A 22,066-nucleotide genomic window follows, 5' to 3' on the forward strand; every position below is an offset into this window, starting at 1 on the left:
TAATATCACACTTGAAACTCCCCCTCACATGCAGAGTCGTCCGTCACGAGGTCATCATTGTTAGATTTTATTTTCACTTTGGAGGTATAATAAGATAAGCTCTCAAGCCTGTCATTTTTATACTCTCAAAATTCACTAAATGCATGTGTTTATTAAGTAAAAGCTATATAACCGAGAGCTTCCTTTTATTATTATTGCTGATTTGCTTGCCAGCCACTTTAATTTTGATTGTTGATCATTTTAAATTTTTTTTTTTTTTTTTTGCATTTTAGTGAATTTTATTTTGATTGTTTTTTAATTTTTTTGGTTATCTTTATTTTAAAATATTTTTTTGTTAACTTTACATTTTTATGATTGAATGAATTATTCGTTTTTATATCAATGTTTACTTAAATTTGATACATTTCTTTTTTTTTATTGTTTTATTTTTATATTTTTTTATTTTTTAATCATTCATTTAATTTTAGATATGTATAATTGAATTATTAATGTTTATTTGACTTTATTTAATTATTTTTACTTTTTATTTAACATTATGAGTTTGTTAATTGTTTTTTTTACTTTAGTATTCTTTATTTTATTATTATTGTGTATACATTTTTAAATTATTTTCTCACTTTGATTTTTTATTTTATATTAAGTAGAATTTTATTCCAGAATTATTTATAATTAATTTTTGAACATTGATTTAGGGTTTAGGTTTTTGTTTTTTTTTTTTGACTGTCTTCATTTTTGGAAATATTTTATTTTATTTTTTTTTTTTTTAATTGTTTAATTTTTTTGTATTTTTAATGTTGGGATCATTTTTTAGCAGGAACTGAGTATAGCTTTTTGATTCAATCACTAATGATAAAAGAAACACCTTTATAACCGAACACATTAGACAACTCTCACAGGAAGTAAAATATTACTCAATCTCTCAAAGCAAACTCAGTCCCGTTTGAGATTGACTGGATTCATTAGAGATTTTACTGGGTTTGAGTCTGGTCAGGTAATCATTGATTGAATATTTTCTTGGCTTTGCGTTCCTGTGTGGAATGTCTTCTCTAACTTTCTTGTTCTGTCTCTCTCCTCCTGCATGCACAGGCCATGTCCTTCTCCCAATGTACAGTGAGCTGCATGAGCTCTGATCACGGTCTCGTGTCATGTTTGTCTGCAGCTTGGCGGCCGTCAGATCATCTTCATTACAGTCACCCCTGATTCACTCACTTCACCACCTGCATCAGAGTTGCAATGCCACTTACTCCTGGCACAGATATACGGTTTACAGTGTTACGTTTTTCAGCATGATTTTCTGAAAGTCCTCAGGTGATCTGGGTGTTTGTTCTGCTGTCCAGTCCGTCAGAATTCATCAGAGAGAAACATCAAGAGAAACACGATTTTGTGTGAACCGTGTTGGTTTTAGTATTAAGTATATACCATTGCGAGTATTTATTTAATATTTTGAATTAGCTTTTTTTATATTGCCAGTTGTCCATTTAAGTGAATTTTAGTACTTAGTACTTTTGTACTCGTTAACATAAATTTTGTTTTTATTAGTAGTTTAATTTTTATGTTGATTTAATATTATTATTATTATTATTATTATTATTATTACTCATTATTAGAAACAAAATCACAAAAAACTTTAATTATTATTGTTATTTATATTTCTGCTGAATTTTTATTTATTATTTTTATTTTAAGTAATTTTAGTTATCTTTGCCAACTTTGTTCCGTCAGTTGTGGCAAGGCATTTTTTATTTTAGTACTAGTTTGGTATAGTTTATGTGACCTTTATTTCTGTATTTTTGACACTGAACAGGGAGTGGTTTGAGATTGAGGTGGGGTGGGGCGCTTCGGGTGGCTTTGTTGATGTGATGATGATGTGAGAGTAGTATGAAAGAAACAGGGTTAAAAATTTGTATTGTCCCTGTGTGTGGTATATTTGGACCTGCCATTGTTCGGCAGTGTCCTCGGGTGTGAGCCATGGGGCGTGGAGTAGTATTTTACATGTTGTTTGTGGTTTCTTCGGGGCTCTGTGTGTCTAGGTGTTGGCTTTTTATTTAGCTTTGTTTTGCAATCTTTGAGTTTGAGCTGTGAATGATAAAGCATCAGACAGTGTAAGCTTTTGTACAGATGGTCATTGATCTCTGAGGGAGGGTTGTTTGTTCCTCAGATCGAGTGGCCCCGGTGTTTTTTGACTTTATTGCTGTGTGTGTTTCAGGCTTGGAGGTGGGGATCAGGAGGCGGAAAGCATAAAGCATCCTTGAGACTTTTACTCCCGATCCAAACGTCTCGGGGGTGACAGTAAGCTGGCGCTGAAGAAAAGAGGCTACCCATCCGTATGGAACCTGGTCACGGGCTTGAGAGACCAGGAAGCTCATTCTACTGGCCAAGAATACGATAACGGGCTTGGTACAGGGGCAGGGGGTCCAGGAGTCAAAGGTCACCACTGTGTGTGTTGTGTGTGTGTGTTTTGAAAGAGAGGTGATAGTGTTTTTTGTTTTGGATTGTAGAGACACAGAATGAAAGAGGTGAAAAGAGGCACATCAGGCAGAACCTACCTGCAGGGGAGAAAAGGTCCACGAGTCCCTAGGCTTACACACACATACACGCGCACACTACACTCTGCTCATTCACACTCACACACACACACACTCATTACTCACTCTCACACATACTCACATGCACTCACACCTCACACACCACACACACACACACACACACAACTCATTTCATTACTCGCTCACTCATTCACTCACACTCACTCACTCACTCACCCACTCACTCACACCTCCCTCACTCACTCACGTCACTTCACTCACTCACTCACACACACACTCACGTCATACTCCTCCACACTCACTCACACACACACACACTCACTCACCTCACTCACGCACACACACACTCCACTCCACACATACACGCACTCATTGCTACTCACTCACTCACGTCACTCACTCAACACTCACACACACACACACACACACTCACTCACTAACACACACACACGACACAACACACACACACACACTCCACACATACACTCACTCATTACTCACTCACTCACTCACTCACTCACACACTCACACTCACTCCACACTACTCAACACACCCCCACTCATCACTCACACAACACACCACACTCCTCACTCACAAGCACACACACACAAACACACACACCTCACACATCACTCACGATCATTACTCACGCACACACACACACACGCACTTCACTAACTCACTCACACACACACACACACCACAACACACACTCCACATACACTCACCTCATTACTCACTCACACACGCACACAGACACTCACTTCATACTCACCGTCACTCACACACACACACACACACACACACACTCACTCACACATACACTCACTCATTACTCACACACTCACTCACTCACTCACTCACACTCACTCACACACACACACACACACACCACAACACACATCACTCACTTCACACAACACACACCTCACACACACACTCCACACACATACACACGTCACACACAGACATACACACACCACCACAGAAACACTCACACACTCAACTCTCACACACACCAACACACTCACTCACTCATCACTCACTCACTCACACACACACACACACACAACAACACACACACCACACACACACATACCTCACACAGACACTCACACACCCACACACACAACCACACACACATTTGCTTCACGGTCACACACCTTCACTTACTCACTCACATACGACAGCACACACCACTCACTACTCCTCACTAAAACAACACTCACTCAACACCACACTCCACTCACTCAACACACACACACACTCACTCTCACAACACCACACACACAACAAAGAAAAACACCCACACACACAACTACACACTCACACACTCACACACACACACACACACTCACTCTCCGCACACACTCTCAACACACAGCACAGAGCTCACACAGACCTCACACATTACTCCAAGACTCACACAGACACTCACACCACACACACAGACACACACACACCACACACACACACACACACACACTCACACACACTCACAGACCTCACCCACACACACAACACACCACACCACACATCACACACACACACACTCCCTCCACTCACACACACATTCACAACACACCTCAACTCACTCACTCACCACACCACACACAACACTCACACACACACACTCACTCACGTTTGACTCACTCACTCACTCACACAGACACTAACTTCATTCACTCACTCATTGTCACATAGTTCACACACCCTCACACACACACACACACACACATCACACACACACACACACACACACACACCGCTCACTCTCTCACACACCTCCCACACTTCACTCTCACTTCACTCACACAACACTCACACACTCACTCTCACACACACAACCACACACACCACTCACTCTCGCTCACTCCTCTCACACATACAACACCACTCACTCTCTCACACAACACACACACTACACACACACTCGACTCACTCACACACACTCACACCTCACACACACACTCACTCTCACACACACACACACACACTCAACACACAACAACGTCAACCACCACAGACTCAACAAGACACCACACACACACACCTCACTCACTCACTCACTCACACAACACACCACACAACCCACACACACACTCACTCACTCAGCTCACTTCCACTCACTCACTCTCCTCTCTCTCTCTCTCTCTCACACACATCATACACTCACTCACGTCACTCACTCACTGCTCACTCACTCCACACACTCACAAGCACTCAAACACTCACACACACATCCTCCTCACTCACTCACTCACCACACATACACACACACACACACCGAAACAACACACACTCTCTCTCTCAACACACACACTCACTCACATAAACACACACACACACACTCACACACACACACACACACTCACACTCTCACAACACAACACACACACACACTCACTCACTCACTCATTCACACTCACACACGCACACCCCCACCACACACAACCACTCTCTTCACTCACATCACACACACACACACATCACTCACACAGACAACTCACACACATTCACTCACACACACTTAACACCTCACTTTCCCACCCCGAATGCTCACTCACACTCGCGTCACGACCCACACACACAGCTCACACATCACACACAACACTCCTCACACACTCACGTCACACACACACACACACACTTACACACCACACACTCAATCACTCACTCACTCACTCTCTCAACACCCCACACAGACACACCACACACTCTCTCATACTTACTCACGCACTCACACTCCTTTCTACAACACACTTCTATCTCACTTCCCTCACTCCACCACTCTCTCTCTCTCTCTCACACACACCACACCACCACATACTTGCAATTTGGTGGTTTACGGGGACTCTCCATAGGCGTAATGGTTTTACAATAAGTTAGAACTGTATCGATCACCCTACACCTAACCCTACCACCCCTCACAGAAAACTACTGGCCATTTTTGAATTTCATAAAACAAACACCAACTGTTTTGTATGTTTTTTTAAGCCTTTGTTTTACCTGGGACACAGGAAGCGTCCTCATAAACCATGATTAACGTTGTGTTAGCCATGTCATTATACACATTTGTTTTTCCTCATAAAACCATGGGCCAGACCATACACACACACACACACACACACACACACACACACACTAACACTCTAAACACAGCTGTCTCTAATAATTGAGTCTCTCTGTTTCACTATGCAGTCGGGCGGATCCGGCCGCTCAGTGGGTAGCAGCAACCTCTATCAGGATGGTGAAGATGAAGACGGAAGGCACTTTGGATCCGGAGCGGAGCATCGAGAGAATCCAGGAGCATCTCGGCCGGCTGTATTCCACCTTGAGCAGGTCACATCCGTCACTCACGGATCAATTCATCTGTCATGCTGTCATTTCTACAGCAGCTGCAGCCCATGTTATACAAATATACAGATTCCATTATCATTTTAAATACTGTATGTTTAGATCAGGGATTCCCAAACCTTTGAGCTCCAGTTATCACTCCTGGAGAGTTATTACTTAGCTAATATTTCCAATAAAAAAATATTATTGCAATATTTCCAACATATTCATGTTCTAGAAGTGTCTTTTTAACGGTCACTTGAGCATGCAAACTAAACATTAAATATTTTATTTTATAATATCTTCATTTAAAAAGATGGTGAATATGTAAAAAATATGTTAAAAATGCTTGTTTTTTTATGTTACTTTTTATGATTTTGATTAATATTAGTGTTTTGATGGTTTTTATCTTAAAATTCAATTTAATTTTTACCTTTTTTGTTTTTTATTGTTTTTTATTTAAAAATGGCTCATTTTAAATTTTAGATGTTTTTGTTAATTATTATTCAGTATTTTTATTTTGATGTTTTTGTTTTTTTATTCATAAATACAATTTTTTTATTAAATATTTATTTTATTAATTATTAGTGGGTTTATTTTGATTAGTTTTTTGTTTCTTTTAATTTTGCATTTTTTTTCATGATTTAATTTCATTATTAGCTTTTCATCAGCTCACACCCCCCCCCTCTTGATCTAGATGCTCAAAACTGTTCATAGATTTTTGCACTCCTGCATGAAATAAAATATACGAGATTGTAGAAAAAAATACTTATAATCAGGTTAAGTCAAGATTTTCCAACTTTATACTGGCTGAAAAGATTAAAAGTGTTCCTCAAACACTCATGTCTGCATCTCTGTCTCTCTCTCTTTCGCTGGCTGGCTGTGTTCAGGTTGAGCAGCCGCTTCGCTCTAAGAAGTGTGTTTGGCGGAAGTTGTTGTCTAAGCAGCTGGAGCGAGCCCGTTGTGCGATGTTTCCAGAATGGCGCCCCGCATCTACAACCTGCCGGGTAGCTGCACGTCTGAAACGGGTCCTGACTGTCATTATGACACTATTTGATTCCCCTGATCAGTCCAGTACTTTTTTAAGACCTAACCATGAGCAGAGGCTGAACTCTAAAATGTGCGTGATATATATATTTATATAATCACTTTTATTTTTTGTGCATTTTTATATATATTGGGTGTCTGTATGTGCATGCCGAGTAAAATTTATCTAATTTATTCCTTTATAGTTAAATTGTTAAAACAAAAAAAGATATTGTTAAAAAAGTATTTATTTGTTTTTAGTTTTTTTGTAGATGCCATACTTTTTACTTTTTTTTTTTGTGCATTTTTATAAATATATTTGTGTCTGTATATGCATGCCATATTTGATTTAATGTATTTTTTTATATTTTAAATGGTTACAAATAAAAAAGATGTTGTTTAAAATAAAAAAAAATACATTTATTGTGTGTTTGTTTGATTTTTTTTGTAGCATGCATGTACTTTTTATTTTTTGTGCATTTACATTTGTGTCCTGTTGTGGTGCATGCATATATATTTTTTTTTTTTTATATATTTAGATTGTTAAAAAATAAAAAGGATATTGTTTTTAAAATTATTTGTTTGTTTATTTTGTTTGTTTTTGTAGATGCATGCACTTCTTTTATTTTTTGTGCATTTTTATATATATTTTTTGTCCCCCCCTGTATGTGCATGCATATATAATTTAATTTATTTTTTATATTTAGATTGTTAAAAAAATACAAAGGATATTGTTTTAAAAATTATTTATTTGTTTGTTTTGTTTTTTTTGTAGATCCAAAGCTTTATTTTTGTGCATTTTTATATATATATTTGTCTGTATGTGCATGCATATATAATTTAATTTATTTTTATATTTAAAAATATAAATTGTTAAAAAATAAAAAAGATAATTATTAAAAAATAAAAAACTATATTTTGTTTGCATTTTGTTTAGAGTTGTTTTTATCTCATATGGTCAGAGCTTTTTGTGTGCTCAGTACTCTACTACTACTGAAGAACGTCATGAGAATTTTTTTCTCTAATAAGGCGAGTACAGGTACTCCTAATGCCTGATTTCAGATCAGTAGTTTGATTTGTAGGAATGTGCTATTATTCCCCCCCCCCCCCCCCCAAAAAAAAAAAAAAAAAAAAAAAGAAAAACCCCCCCCCCCCCCCCCCCCCCCCCCCCCCCCCCCCCCCCCCCCCCCCCCCTTGTCTCTTGTTTCCTTTTCCCCTCATCATGTCTCCCTGTTCTCGAGGCACACAATTAATAATTTACTTCCCTGAATTACGTGCACTGTCACTTTTGGCTGGGCAGACTTCAAGGCAAGTTCTGACCGTGATGGTCTGCTGGCCTGTGCTGGCGGTAACCATAACGCTCAGAAAATGCTGGCTTTGCTCTCTCAAACTACTCACTTTACAGAGCCATGGTTTGGATGCGCAGTCAGAATGAACCCCTAACTAACCTACTAGCTAACTAATAACTGACTCACTAACCCTCCCAGCACTTCCTGACTCCCATGCTGCTCCCTACTAACACGTGTTCTGCTCTCTCCCCTTCTCCCGCCTCAGGCATGGCTCTATTAACCTGTTCCTCACAGGCTTACCAGCGGCTCTGGATTCAGGCGAGATTGTACTCGTTTGTTTGAGGAGAAGCTAGTGCAGGGAATCTGTAGCAGTAAGTATGATCTGGTCTGAGGTGAGCCCTGGTTTCGCACACGCCCTGTGAAGCCAAAACCCAGTTTTCCTGTCTGGACTCTGAGCGAGCTACTGCTAAAAGATCTACTCAATAAGTAGATATTTCGCTGATGACAGAAAATTTTTGATCTTTTTTTTTTTTTTTTTGAAGTTGAGGGGATTTTGGGAGAGTTTTGATTATTTTTTATTTATAATTAATGTATAAAATTATATTGATTTTACGTTTACATTATTAGTAGGTCCATAATCAATGTACAATTGAAATAAATAAAAGCATTGTAATTGTACATTTTTAAGTTTAGTTTTTCTTTTTTAATTAGTTTTTTATTTTAAATTTGGTTAATTTACAATTATTTCAAGCACGCTTTTTTTTTTTTTTTTTATCAGGTCCGTGTATCATCAGGTGATTTAAAAGCATGTTATAGTATTATTAATTATTATTTAGATTACGTATTATTACAGTATTTTTTTATATTGCAGTTGGCTTTTAGTTTTGTTTTAATTTTTGTTGTAATAATTTGTAAGTGTTTTACCATTTTTATTAGTTTTTTTTTGTTTCATAAAATTAGCATCTTATTTAACTTCAACTTTAAGTTAGGAACAGTTTCCATCCAATTTTTTGTTTATTTTTATTGTCAGTGTGGAGCACACTGGTCGCACTTATTATACTACAAAATTGCACATAGACCAGTAATGCGGACCCCATGCTCTATCCAATAAACAACTCACAGAAGATTTCAAACGGTGGGGTTTCCTTTCCTGTTCAGGTGCTTTATTTCCTGCACTAATTCATGCTGGTTCGTGTCAGTGGCATTAATGCTTTAACCTGCTGAAAGCAGCTCAGGGGTGAATCTTCACTAACTCTCACCGCATGAAGGACAGAACCATGACTGCATGTGACTGTCATTTCACTACGTACACAACAACGTTCAAGCTGCACCCATCTGACCCAGAATATTTCACTGGAAGTCCACTTTGAGATTTTTTAAGTGTAATATTTCGATTTTTTTAACAAGACATTATTTGCATTGTTTAAGGTCTTATGATCACCATAAAGATGCAAATAAACAAATAAACATATATATGTGGTTTTGTAGGTGTTTTATTTGAATTGCTTTGATTGAAACAATCAAAATAAACAACTTGCTAATAATTAAATCATAAATTGTACAATTAAAATAAAATTTAAAAAAATATATTTTTATTTTAATGTGTATGTTTTTATTAATTAATGTAAATTATTAATTATTAGTTTTTCATGAGCTTCATGTAACCCCAGTTTTGGGAAACGCATGTACTATGGTATGATGCTGTTGTTGAGTACCATGTAATCATATCAAAGGACCATGGTAAACAGATACAGTGATCGTCACTCATACAGGCTGAGATGAGTGGATTTACTGACGGCTGATCTGTGAAGGACAAGTGAGATGTTGCTGATAGAGCATCACTGTGTTTATGTCTTATGTTAATATTAAACATGATTTGAAGTGTCTCATGTTTGTGTGTTGTGTTTGGGTGGTGTGTGTGTGGGTTTGTGTGTGTTTGTAGAGAAGACGAAGATGAATGAAGAAGGAGAGGAGGAGATCCACAGACACTCAGCCGGACCCTCTTCATCAATCAGCCTGCACTTTCAGTCACAACGCACTGACAGAATGCAGGTGAACACACTCACATACACACACACACACACACACACACTCACTCTCATTACAATGCAGATAACACACACACACACACACACTCCACACACACACACCAGAAACACACACTCACACACACACTCTCTCTCTCAGGGCCGGCACTACCTATTTGCAGAGCTGGTAATTGCCTAGAACCTCAGTCTTTGAGGCGGGGCCTCCATAACCATAACTCCCCCATATGCTTATACTGCTTATACTCATCAAGCCTGCATTTATTTAAACAAAAAATCAAGAAATAAAAACTGTAATATTCAAGCACAGGTGGTACAATTGATTAAAAGTGATAGTAAAGATTGATATTGTTAAAAAGATTTCTATATTTTTAACTTTTAAACAACTTTATCAATATTAAAAAAATCCTGAAAAAAGTATCACACAGTTAAAATAATGAATATTAAGTAAAATAAATTCCCACTCACACACTCAACTCGCACTAATGCATACTCACTCCATGCTCACACAGACTCGCACTAATGCAACACTTCACACACTAACACTCACTCATGCTCACCACACTCACTCGTACTATTGCAACACTCACACACTAACACTCACTCATTGCTCAACCATTCACTCGCCACCTAATGCACACTCAACACTCACACTACACTCAGTGCTCACACACTCAATCGCACTAATGCAAACCACACACTAAACACTCACTCATGCTCACACATCTCAATAATGCACACTCAACACACTAACACTCACTCATGCTCACCCACTTCGCACTAAATGCACACTCACACATAACACGCACTCATGCTCACACATTCACTCGCACTAATGCACCCTCAAACACTACATCCAATCATGCTAACACCCTCGCACTAATGCACACTCACACTACTAACACTCACTCACTCTCACACAAATCACTCGCCACTAATGCACACTCACACACTAACACTCACTCATGCTCACACAATCACTCGCACTAATGCACACTCACACACTAACACTCACTCATGCTCACACAATCACTCACACTAATGCACACTCACACACTAACACTCACTCATGCTCGGCACACACACTCGCACTAATGTACAATCACACACTAAACACTCACTCATGCTCACACAATCACTCGCACTAATGCACACTCACACACTAACACTCACTCATGCTCACACAATCACTCGCACTAATGCACACTCACACACTAACACTCACACTCATGCGCTCACAATCACCTCGCACACTAATGTACACCACACACTAACACTCACTCATGCTCACACAATCACTGAGCAATGCTGCACACCACACACTAACACTCACTACATGCTCACACATTCACACACACTAATGCACACTCACACACTATCACTCACTCATACCGCAACACACTCGCACTAATGTACACTCACACACTAACACTCACTCATGCTCACACAATCACTCGCACTAATGCACACTCACACACTAACACTCACTCATGCTCGCACACTCACTCATGCTCACACACTCGCACTAATGCACACTCACACACTAACACTCACTCATGCTCACACATTCACTCGCACTAATGTACGCTCACACACTAACACTCACTCATGCTCACACACTAACACTCACGTTCCCTCGCACTAATGCACGCTCACACTCTAACACTCACTCACGCTCACACACTAACACTCACGTTCACTCGTACTAATGCACGCTTACATGCTAACACTCACTCATGCTCACACACTCACTCACATACAGTCATGTGCTCACTCGCACTAATGCACGCTTACGCACTAACACTCGCTTACACACACTCGCACTCACAGAAACTTACTCACACTTACGCAAACTCACACTTGCACTCATGCATGCTTGCACTTATTCACACTAACTCACACTCACGTTCACACATGCTCACACTCGCGCACATACACACACACACACACACCAGACTCTCGTCTGAGCTGGAGAACAGGATATTTAGTTCTTCTGTCAGAATAAATGTAATGATCTGTTTGATGTGTTAATATGGAGTGTGATCTGGTTTCAGCTCTCTAGAGGAGGATCAGCTGTACATCGCATATGCAGACATGATGGCTAAGGTGTGTGTGTCATGAAATCATCAGATTATCAATCTGTCCCGCTTACTCGATGATCAGATTAATCAAATCATAGACAATGTAATCAATTCATATACATAACTTAATATACAATGTAATGTATATAAAATAATATATAATGAATATACATTAAAATCAGTTAATATTCATAGAATAGTATACAAATTACTTACATCAACACATTTTGTGTTCACGTGTGATAAACGCATGTAATTGTGGCATGACGCTGTTCTTCATCTGTAGAGCTGTGCTGAAAATGAGGAAGAGGGGATGAGGAAGGAAAGAGCGGAAAACATTTGAGGTGAGCAAGACTTAAATATGACACTTAGATCAGCCGAAATGTGGAGACTTCAGACCTGATGGATGTGTGTGTGAGATCAGGAAGAAAGGAGCTGGAAGAACAGAGAACTCTGTACCAAAAGGCCCGAACTCCATGACAAGGAGCAGCAGAGCTGGTCTTACAGATGATCAGCGCTAGTTAAAGGTACATGCACCCACACACCGCACATGGACATCTAAGCGATCATCATCCTGAGTGTGTGTTTGATTGTGTTTCAGGTTCATTTGGGTCGATGGTCACATTTCAAGCTGAAGCCGGCATCTCATTCTCAACGGAGGGGAAACCACAGTCCAGCAGGTGCGTTCACTGGAGTCATCATTGGAACACATCATAGTCAGGTACTGTGGCACTGGACAGTTTCATGAGTGGATTTTGTACAATCATTTCTTACGGGCACAGAAAATGTGTGGACTATTTGAAGAAGAGAAGGAAGGGAGAGAGGATGGGGTTTCTTCAGAGAGTCCTGTCAGGACTGATGCAGTCGTGAAGGTGGATCAACAGGATTCTGCGCTCGCCAACCTAACACCTAAGGATTATAATCTCAACTGGACAGAGTTTTACATGCGGTGCAATCAAATCACATTTTCAACTCTATATTCAGATTTCAGCCATATTCTGAATATGATGTTTATACACTATGTTTGCATGCATGTATATTGTTTGACTTGTTTTTTTATTAGAAAAAAAAAAAAATTATAATTTAACATTTTTTATCTAATTAAATAAATGTTTTGTTTGGCATTATTTATTTTTATTGTTTTTATTTTTAAATTATTTTAATTGTATTTTATTTAAAAATAATAAAATTGCTTTAATTTAAAAAATTAATTTAAAAATTATTTTAAATAAAAAATATTCTATTTAACTGTGGAAAATGATTTTAATTTAACATTGTTCTAATTAAATTTTGTTTTCTGTGTGATCGTTACATTTAAAAATTATATATTGTAACATGTGTATGATTTAATTAATTACTTGTTTTATTTGAATGTGCACTTGGGATTCTAACAAGCATTGATTTTAATCGCTGAGATTGAATTATTAGGAAATGTTTGATCTGCACACTATTTAAAGGTTTGAAGTTGTTACTTCCTCGTTAATTGTATCATTTTGATGATGTAATTACTTATTCACCATAGCTGCCTATTTGACGTTGGCAATGTATTGCGCAGTTATTCAGTTGCATTACACTCACACTTAATACCCGAGACCCATAATAATAATTTAATAGAGGGAGGAAACCAACACTTCTCACCTTCAAAAAATGCCTGTCACTAACAATGCTGACACTAAACTGAAAGGGTTCAGACTAGTATTGAATCAGATAGAGTTAATAATCACATACGTGTTTTTTCGTTTTTTTTTTTCTTGTTTAATTTTCACTGTTATAATATCAAGTCTTTAGGTACTCCAGAAATGCATTTAGATGGGAGTTGCTGCACTCGCCGAATGTACCCCGTATGTCTAGAACCCATAACTCCTTGTGGTCTCTTCTGAGCATCGTGGTCTGAGGTTTTCTTTAATAAGGGGTTTCATTGCAACCCACACATTTCACTTAAACACATGCATGGAATTTGGCGGCACAATCAGTATACTGCATTTAAATGAAGGTTTGCTATCAGATTGGGTCATGTAAATGGATCTGAATATTGCCGCAAGTTCCAGATTAACATTGAATATGCGGATGTGCATGTAAATGTAAGCCAAGGGAAGAGATTCAGTGCTATACACGTATTATGCAATTTAGTAGATGCTTTTATCCGAAGCGACTTACAGAAGTCGAGTGTGTGTGCAGTGTTTTGGGATCGGAAGCGTTACTCGAGCGTCAGCAAGATAAGGCGTAGGGGTTTGAGGGATGTGTGACTGAGGGACCGGTTCCAGTACGTCTCACACACACGTGTATTGCATATTGCCTGATCTGATGAGGCCGAGAGAAAATCTTACAATCACACCTTCATTACATCATATCATACTGCACTGTGACATCATGGATCGCAATAGAACACACATGCACATATATTAATACAATGAGTCATCAATCACGAATTAAAATTGATTAAAAAGTGCCAGTAAAGACATTTGTAGAATGTGTACAGAAGAATTTCTATTATTTCAAAGAAAGGCAGTTCTTTTGAAAACTTGCTATTCATCTGTGAATTCTTGAAAAATAAAATGTCTCACAGTTTCCCACAAAAATATTAAATGTTTTGTCAACATTGATAATAATCGCACACGCAAATGGTTCTTGAGCAGGCAATCATCAGCCCCCCCCTATTTTGTCCCTATTTCTGAAGATTCTGTCGATCAGTGACACTGGAAGACTGGAGTAATGGATGCTGAAAATACAGGTTGCGAATCATAGAAATACCACACTACACTTTACAGAGATTCGCACATAGAAACAGCTGTTTTAGATTGTAATAATATTTTATTGTTTTACTGATTTTGATCAAATGCAAATTAGGTATAGAAAACATTTCGGTAATATTTAATTTTGACTCTTACATGTACTTTTTTGATAGTATAAAAGTTAAAATGATGCACATCATTACATGCAAATATAACCCTGAACCCCAAGCCTAAGCCTAGAGTAAGGTCATGTTGTTAAAAATAATTATCACTCTGTACCTAACTGTATAATTACAGTGTAACAAGGTGTGAAACTAAAGAAATTGCTTAGTAAAATTTCCTAAATAAATGACCAAAAAAAAAAAAAACAGCAAAATAACTTATCAAATTTAAATGTTACATTTTGAAGGTCCCGAGGAAAGATGCATGGTGCAGTATTCCAATCCACACACACGCTTTGAGTTTTCACTCTTATTTACCATGATTTACTTCTTTCCTGTATCTGTTTTCTTTAGAATCATATGATATAATATCTCTGTTATAGATGATTTGATTGATTTTGTTTTGAATGTGCTGACGGTCACGTACGGTCATGATTCACGAATCGTGTTTATCAGGCAGAAGTGATGGTTGATGTTTCAGTGTCAGTATCTCTGGTTCTTCTGGAAGGTTTCCGTCTCTTCTACTTTTCTTATGTCTGCTGTTCTTCTATGTTGATTTCTTTCTTTCTTGTCATCTTTTGTTCATCGGTGGCTGGAACAGTCAACGTGGAGGGAGCGCGGTAAATACACGCTTCAGATTCTCCTGGTCTGTCCGTACCGTCTGTATGAATGCAGTGCATGTGTCATGTGACAGGAAAGTGAACCCCCACTGAAGTCTGCTGGTCCCTCCTTTCTGGTCCGTTTCTCTCTCTCTGTTTTCTCGCTCATCTTCCTGTCCTTAAATAAGTGCTTAGTGTGAAATGATGCTAAATTCACACAACTAACGAATGACACCCCTTCCATGTTTAGATGGATTTTGTTTTTAAAAAGGCAAATCACTGTAAACAAACTTTAAAAAATGTTTATCATGTTGCTTCTTAGATCAGAGCAGATGAAATCCTAAATAATTTTAAAATGAAAACAATCAAAATAAAACACCCACTAATACATTAAAGAGATTGAAACTGAATCATTTTCAAAAAAAAAACAAACCTAAAACAACACTAATGTTCAATTAAAAATTTATTATTTTTAAAAAAGGAACCAACCCAACAAAAACACTTTTACTAATAAGTAATAAACTGTCAAATTAAAAGGAATAGTTTCCAAATAATAAAAACAGTCAAAAAAAAAAACCTACTAATAAGTAAATAAAAATGTTAAATTCAAATGAATAATTTTAAAAGTAAAGGATAATCGCAATAAAACACTTACTAAATTAATAAAACATATCCAATTAAAATCAAAAATCGTTAAGATAAAAGAAATCAAAATACTAAAACACTTATTTAATTACAAATGTCAAATAAAACTGGGTAATTTAAAAATAAAAAACAAAATAAATTGCCCAATAATAATTAAATAAAAAGACAAATTAAAATAAGTAACTTTCAAGTAAACAACGCCAAATAAACAACACCTAATAATAATAAAAACGAAAAAAAAATCTTGATTAACAATGAATATTTTTTAAAATAAAACAATAAAAAAACACCTAGTAATACTGAAATAAACATCAAATTAAAATGACTCCTTTTAATTAGATATATATTATTTAATTATTAGCAGGTGTTTATTTTTATGTGTTAACTGAACAATTTTATAATGACAAATAAAATTCAAAAAAATGATACAATATTTTATTGGTCCTACTTGCTTGTGATGTGACCATTAACGGACATAGAGGAGAACCATAAACATGGTTAATATGCTTAAAAGGTTAGTTCTTAAACAAAAAATGGATCTCTTTAAATTGCCGATCATCAACACACACTCTACATTTAGATATATGATTGAGAGCAGATCATTATTTACAGTCTCGTGTTTCTTCTGCTTGAGCTCAATGTGATGTAGGTCAAATACTGATGGAAGAGCGTGATCAGGCAACCTCCTCAAATACGATGTCAGGTGGATCAGAGCATGTCACGGTAGAAGAGTTAATTAACCCATTAACACTGAATGCTGATGATGCTGCCAGCTGACCAGAAGCTCTGTGGAACCAAGTGTGGATCTGTTTAAAGCAGCTCTTGTTTGAAGGAATCTGAAGTGTCTCTGTTTCCCTGAAGGCTCTAAAAGTTCTTCAGAATGGACGAGGTGACAAAGATCTGTTCAGGTCCTGCAGCTCCTGTGTGAGGAGACACAATAACTGGCTAAGAACATCTGAATAACGGATCATCTGAACCACACACAATGTGAGAGCCTCCTGACTACAAGTGACGCTCATGTGTGATTCAGACCTTCCAGGAACTTTCTCAGGACGCAGACGGGAACAACGACCACAGTCAATTAATCATCAGCACAGTGGACTATCTGCTCAGACTGCAGGTACACACACACCTGTCTTTCTCTCTCTCTCTCTCTCTCTGTCACACACACACAACTCAACTCAAAACACCGTAACCACATAGCAACATCCTAGTAACCACTCGAAACACCGTTAAACAAATGTAGCAAAACTGTAGTAACCACTCCAAACACACATAACCGCATAGCAATGCTCTAATAAAACTATTCAAACAAACCGTAAACCACCATTGCATCACCCAAATTACCACTCAAAAGCACAATTAAACACATAGCAACACCCTAGTAACCAATGCCAAACCACCATAACCACATAGGCAATGCCCTAGTAACCACTCAAAACTACCGTAGCAATGCCCTAGTAACCACTCAAAACTCCATAAACTACATAGCAATGCCCCTAGTAAGCCACTCAAGATACCATAAACTGAGCATAGCACAACACCCTAGTAACCCCTCCAAAAACACCCATACCAACATAGCAACGACCATAGTACAACCACTCAAAAACACTGTAAAAACCACTTGAAACAACATAACCGCAAAACAACACCCTAGTAACTGCCTGAAAACACCATAACAGGACATAGCAAACGCCTTAGTAACCACTCAAAACATCGTAACCACATAGCAACACCCTAGTAACCACTCGAAACAACGTAGCCAATACAATAGTAACCACTCAAAACTCGGTAACCACATACCAAACGACCCTAGTAACCCAACATCAAAACACTGTAAACCACTGAAAACACCATAACTGCATAGCAACGCCCTAGTAACCCACTCAAAGCACCATAACCACATAGCAACACCCTAGTTACCACTCCAAACACCATAACACCCATAGCAAAAACACCCTAGTTACCACTCTAAACTCCGTAACCCACATTGCAATGCCACTCTAGTAAACCACTCAAACAAACACCCCTAACTGCACAGTAACACAACTTGTAATCCCTCAAACACACCGTAATCACAATAGCAACGCCCTAATAACCACTCAAAACACCTTAACACACATAGCAAACCGTAGTAAACCACTCCAAACACCAGTAACCGCATGAGCAATGCCTCTAATACAATATTCAAAACACCATAACACACATTGCATCACCCAATTAAACCCTTCAAAGCACATTAACCACATAGCAACACCCAAGTAACCAATCCAAACACCATAACCACATAGCAATGCTCCTAGTAGCCAACTTAGCAATACTCCATAACTACATAGCAATGCCCTAGTAACCACTCAAAACTATGTAGCAATGCCCAAGTAACCACTCAAAACTCCGTAACTATATAGCAATGCCCTAGTAACCACTCAAAAAATCCATAACTACATAGCCAATGCCCTAGTAAACCACTCAAAACACCATAAACCCACATAGCCAACGCCATAGTAACCACACTCAAAACACTGTAACCACTTGAAACAACATAAACCGCAAAACAACACCCTAGTAACTGCTGAAAACACACCTAAACAGCCATCACGCATAGAACGCCCTAGGTAACCACTCAAAACATCGCTAACCACCATAAGCAACACCCTAATGTAAACCACTCGAAAACAAACGTAAGCAAAACACCCTAGTAACCACTCAAAACTCTAGTACACCACATACCAAACACCACTAGTAAACCACTCAAAACACTGTAACCACTGAAAAACACCATAAACTGACATAGGCAAACGCCCTAGTAACCAACTCCAAAGCACCATAACCACATAGCAACACACCTTACGTTAAACCACTCCCAAACACCATAACCACATAGCAACACCCTAGTAACCACTCAAAACACCATAACTGCACAGTAACACCCTTGTCATCCCTCAAAACACTGTAACCACATAGCAATGCCATAGTAACCCCTCAAAACACCGTTTACTCACAATAGCACAACGCCCTAATAACCAACTCAAAAACACACATAACTGCAAAGCAACGCCATAGTAAGTCACTCAAAACATTGTAACCCACATAAAGCAAGGACCCCTAGTAACCACTCAAAAAACCGGTAAACTACCATACACAACACCCTAGTAACCACTCAAAAACACTGTATCCACTTGAAACAAAACCCGTACTGCATAACAACGCCCACTAGTAACTCCTGGGAAAAACACCATAACAGATTAAGCAACACCTTAGTCAACCACTCAAAACATCGTAACCACAGGAGCAACCACCCTAGTAACCACTCGAAACAACGTTACAATCACCCCTAGTAAACCACTCAAAACTCGGTAACACCACATACCAACACCCTAGTTAACCAATCAAAACACTTGGTAACCACTGAAAAACAACCATAACTGACATAAGACAACGCCCTAGTAACCACTCAAAAGTTCACCCATAACAAACACATTGAGCAACACCCTTAGTTACCCACCTCTAAAACTCCGTAAACCCCACTTGAAACAACGTAAATGTCATAACACAGCGCATAGTAAAATCCTGTTGGAAAACAACCATACCAACATAGCATGTTTTAACATTGGTCTGATTATTAACTTGTTACTCTGGGTAAACATCAGAGTGTCCTGAGTTTGCGGTAGTCAATCAGTTGACAGTTTTACTGGTATTACTCTGGTAAAGACGCTGATGGACGAGGCGGCGGTCAGTCGACTTTCTTCCAAAGCTCTCGGCTGTAGCCAAACAGAATCTTCAACTCGCTCACTGAATACATACAGGTAATGTGGAGATGTTAATTTTTTGATATTGTCTACTTAAAGGTTTCTTGTGGTTTCTTATTTTAAAACACAACATTTAAAACATTTTATGTTCCCTTTTATTTGACTGAATTTTTTTTTGTCAATTTATATATATATGTACAGTACAGGTCAAAAGTTTGGAAACATTACTATTTTTACTGTTTTTGAAAGAAAAGAGATAGTTTCTTCTGCTCATCAAGCCTGCCATTTAATCTTGATCAAAAATACAGAAAAAAATGTTCATATTGTGATATATTTATTACAATTAAAATAATTGTATTTTAAAATTTATTATACTTTAAGTTATCATTTATTTCTGTGATAGCAAAAGCTGAAGTTTTAGGATCATTATCACATGTGATCCTTTAGGAAATCATTCTAATATGATGATTCATTATCAAAGTGGAAACAGTTCGGCTGTTAATATTTTTTCAGAAACATGTGATACTTTTTTAGGATACTTTGATGAATAAAAAAGTAGAAAAAAAAAAAAAAAAGAAGACGGCGATGTTTTTAAAATATAAATATTTTGTAATAACAGTATACACTACTGGTCAGTAATTTGGGGAGTCAGTAATTTTTTTTTTCTTTTTTTTTTAAATATAAAATCAATTACTGTTATTCAGCAAAGGATGTGTCTAAATTGATAAAAAAGTGATAGTTAAAGAAAATATATTACTATAGAATATATATATTAGAATTTTTTATTTTTATTTTGAATAAATAACAGTTCTTTTTAACCTTTTTATTCATCAAATATATTAGACAGACAGAAAAACTGTTTCCAACACTCATTAAATAAATCAAGAATATCTACGATGGTGATTTCTAAATGATCATGTGATAGACTGGATGTTACATGTGACACTGAAGGCTGGAGTAATGATTGCTGAAAATTCAGCTTTGCGTCCCAGGAATAAATGATTTTTTTTAAAGTTATTCAAAAAGAAAAACTATTATTTTAAGTTGTTAATAATATTTCCACAATTCTTACTGTTTGTTCTGTAATTTTTGATAAATTAAATGCAGGCTTGCATGAAGCAGAAGAGACTTCTTTCAAAAACATTAAGAAAATAGTAATGTTTCCAAACTTTTGACCTGTACTGTATATATATATATTTCATATCATTTTTTGTATAGTATGCATGTTTACAATTATTTTAATTTTATGTATTTATTATTTTAATTATGTATTTTAAGAATTGTTTTGTGTTTTATTTTATATATATTTAGTATGTTTATAATTTGTTTTTATTCCCCCCCCCCCGCCTCTGAAGAAACACGTCATAGGAAGTCCCTCCTGTCTTCAGTTCGTGTGTGTTCATGTCAGGGTCCGTGTATTTTTTTTTCGGAGGAACCAGCAGAGTTTGGCTCACAGCAGACTTTGGGACGCCGTAGTTGGATTCTGCACGTCTTCGCCAACATGTGCAGATGAAGCTGTCACAGGTTGCATTATTGCAGTCCACTGTGTTATCCTGACTTTCTTACTTCTGTCTGTGTTGGATCTGTAGTACATGCCTGTGAGAGCTGAAGCTGTCAATGGCCTGAGTCATGAGTTTATCTGTACTAGTGTTCCGTGAACACTAGATGTCTCAGCTGCTGCTGTTGGGAGTACCATAACTGATGCTGAAGATTCGCAGATTGAGACCTTGGAGCTGGTGTTGTTTGATGGTGGGGGGGCCATTAGCCAGAATTAAAGGATGATTTTAGTAAATGAAAGCATCCAGACCCATCACAGCGACTCTGTGATGCTCCGTCACTCCCCTTCATCATGCTAA

General features: G+C 37.5%; 1 pseudogene; it reads left to right on the forward strand.

Annotated features, from left to right (window-relative positions):
* LOC109110655 overlaps window positions 1-22,066 on the forward strand; it is a 209,237-nt pseudogene that overhangs the window by 180,849 nt on the left and 6,322 nt on the right.

The sequence above is a fragment of the Cyprinus carpio genome, chromosome A17 (assembly GCF_018340385.1).
Source record: "Cyprinus carpio isolate SPL01 chromosome A17, ASM1834038v1, whole genome shotgun sequence".
Taxonomy (NCBI): domain Eukaryota; kingdom Metazoa; phylum Chordata; class Actinopteri; order Cypriniformes; family Cyprinidae; genus Cyprinus; species Cyprinus carpio.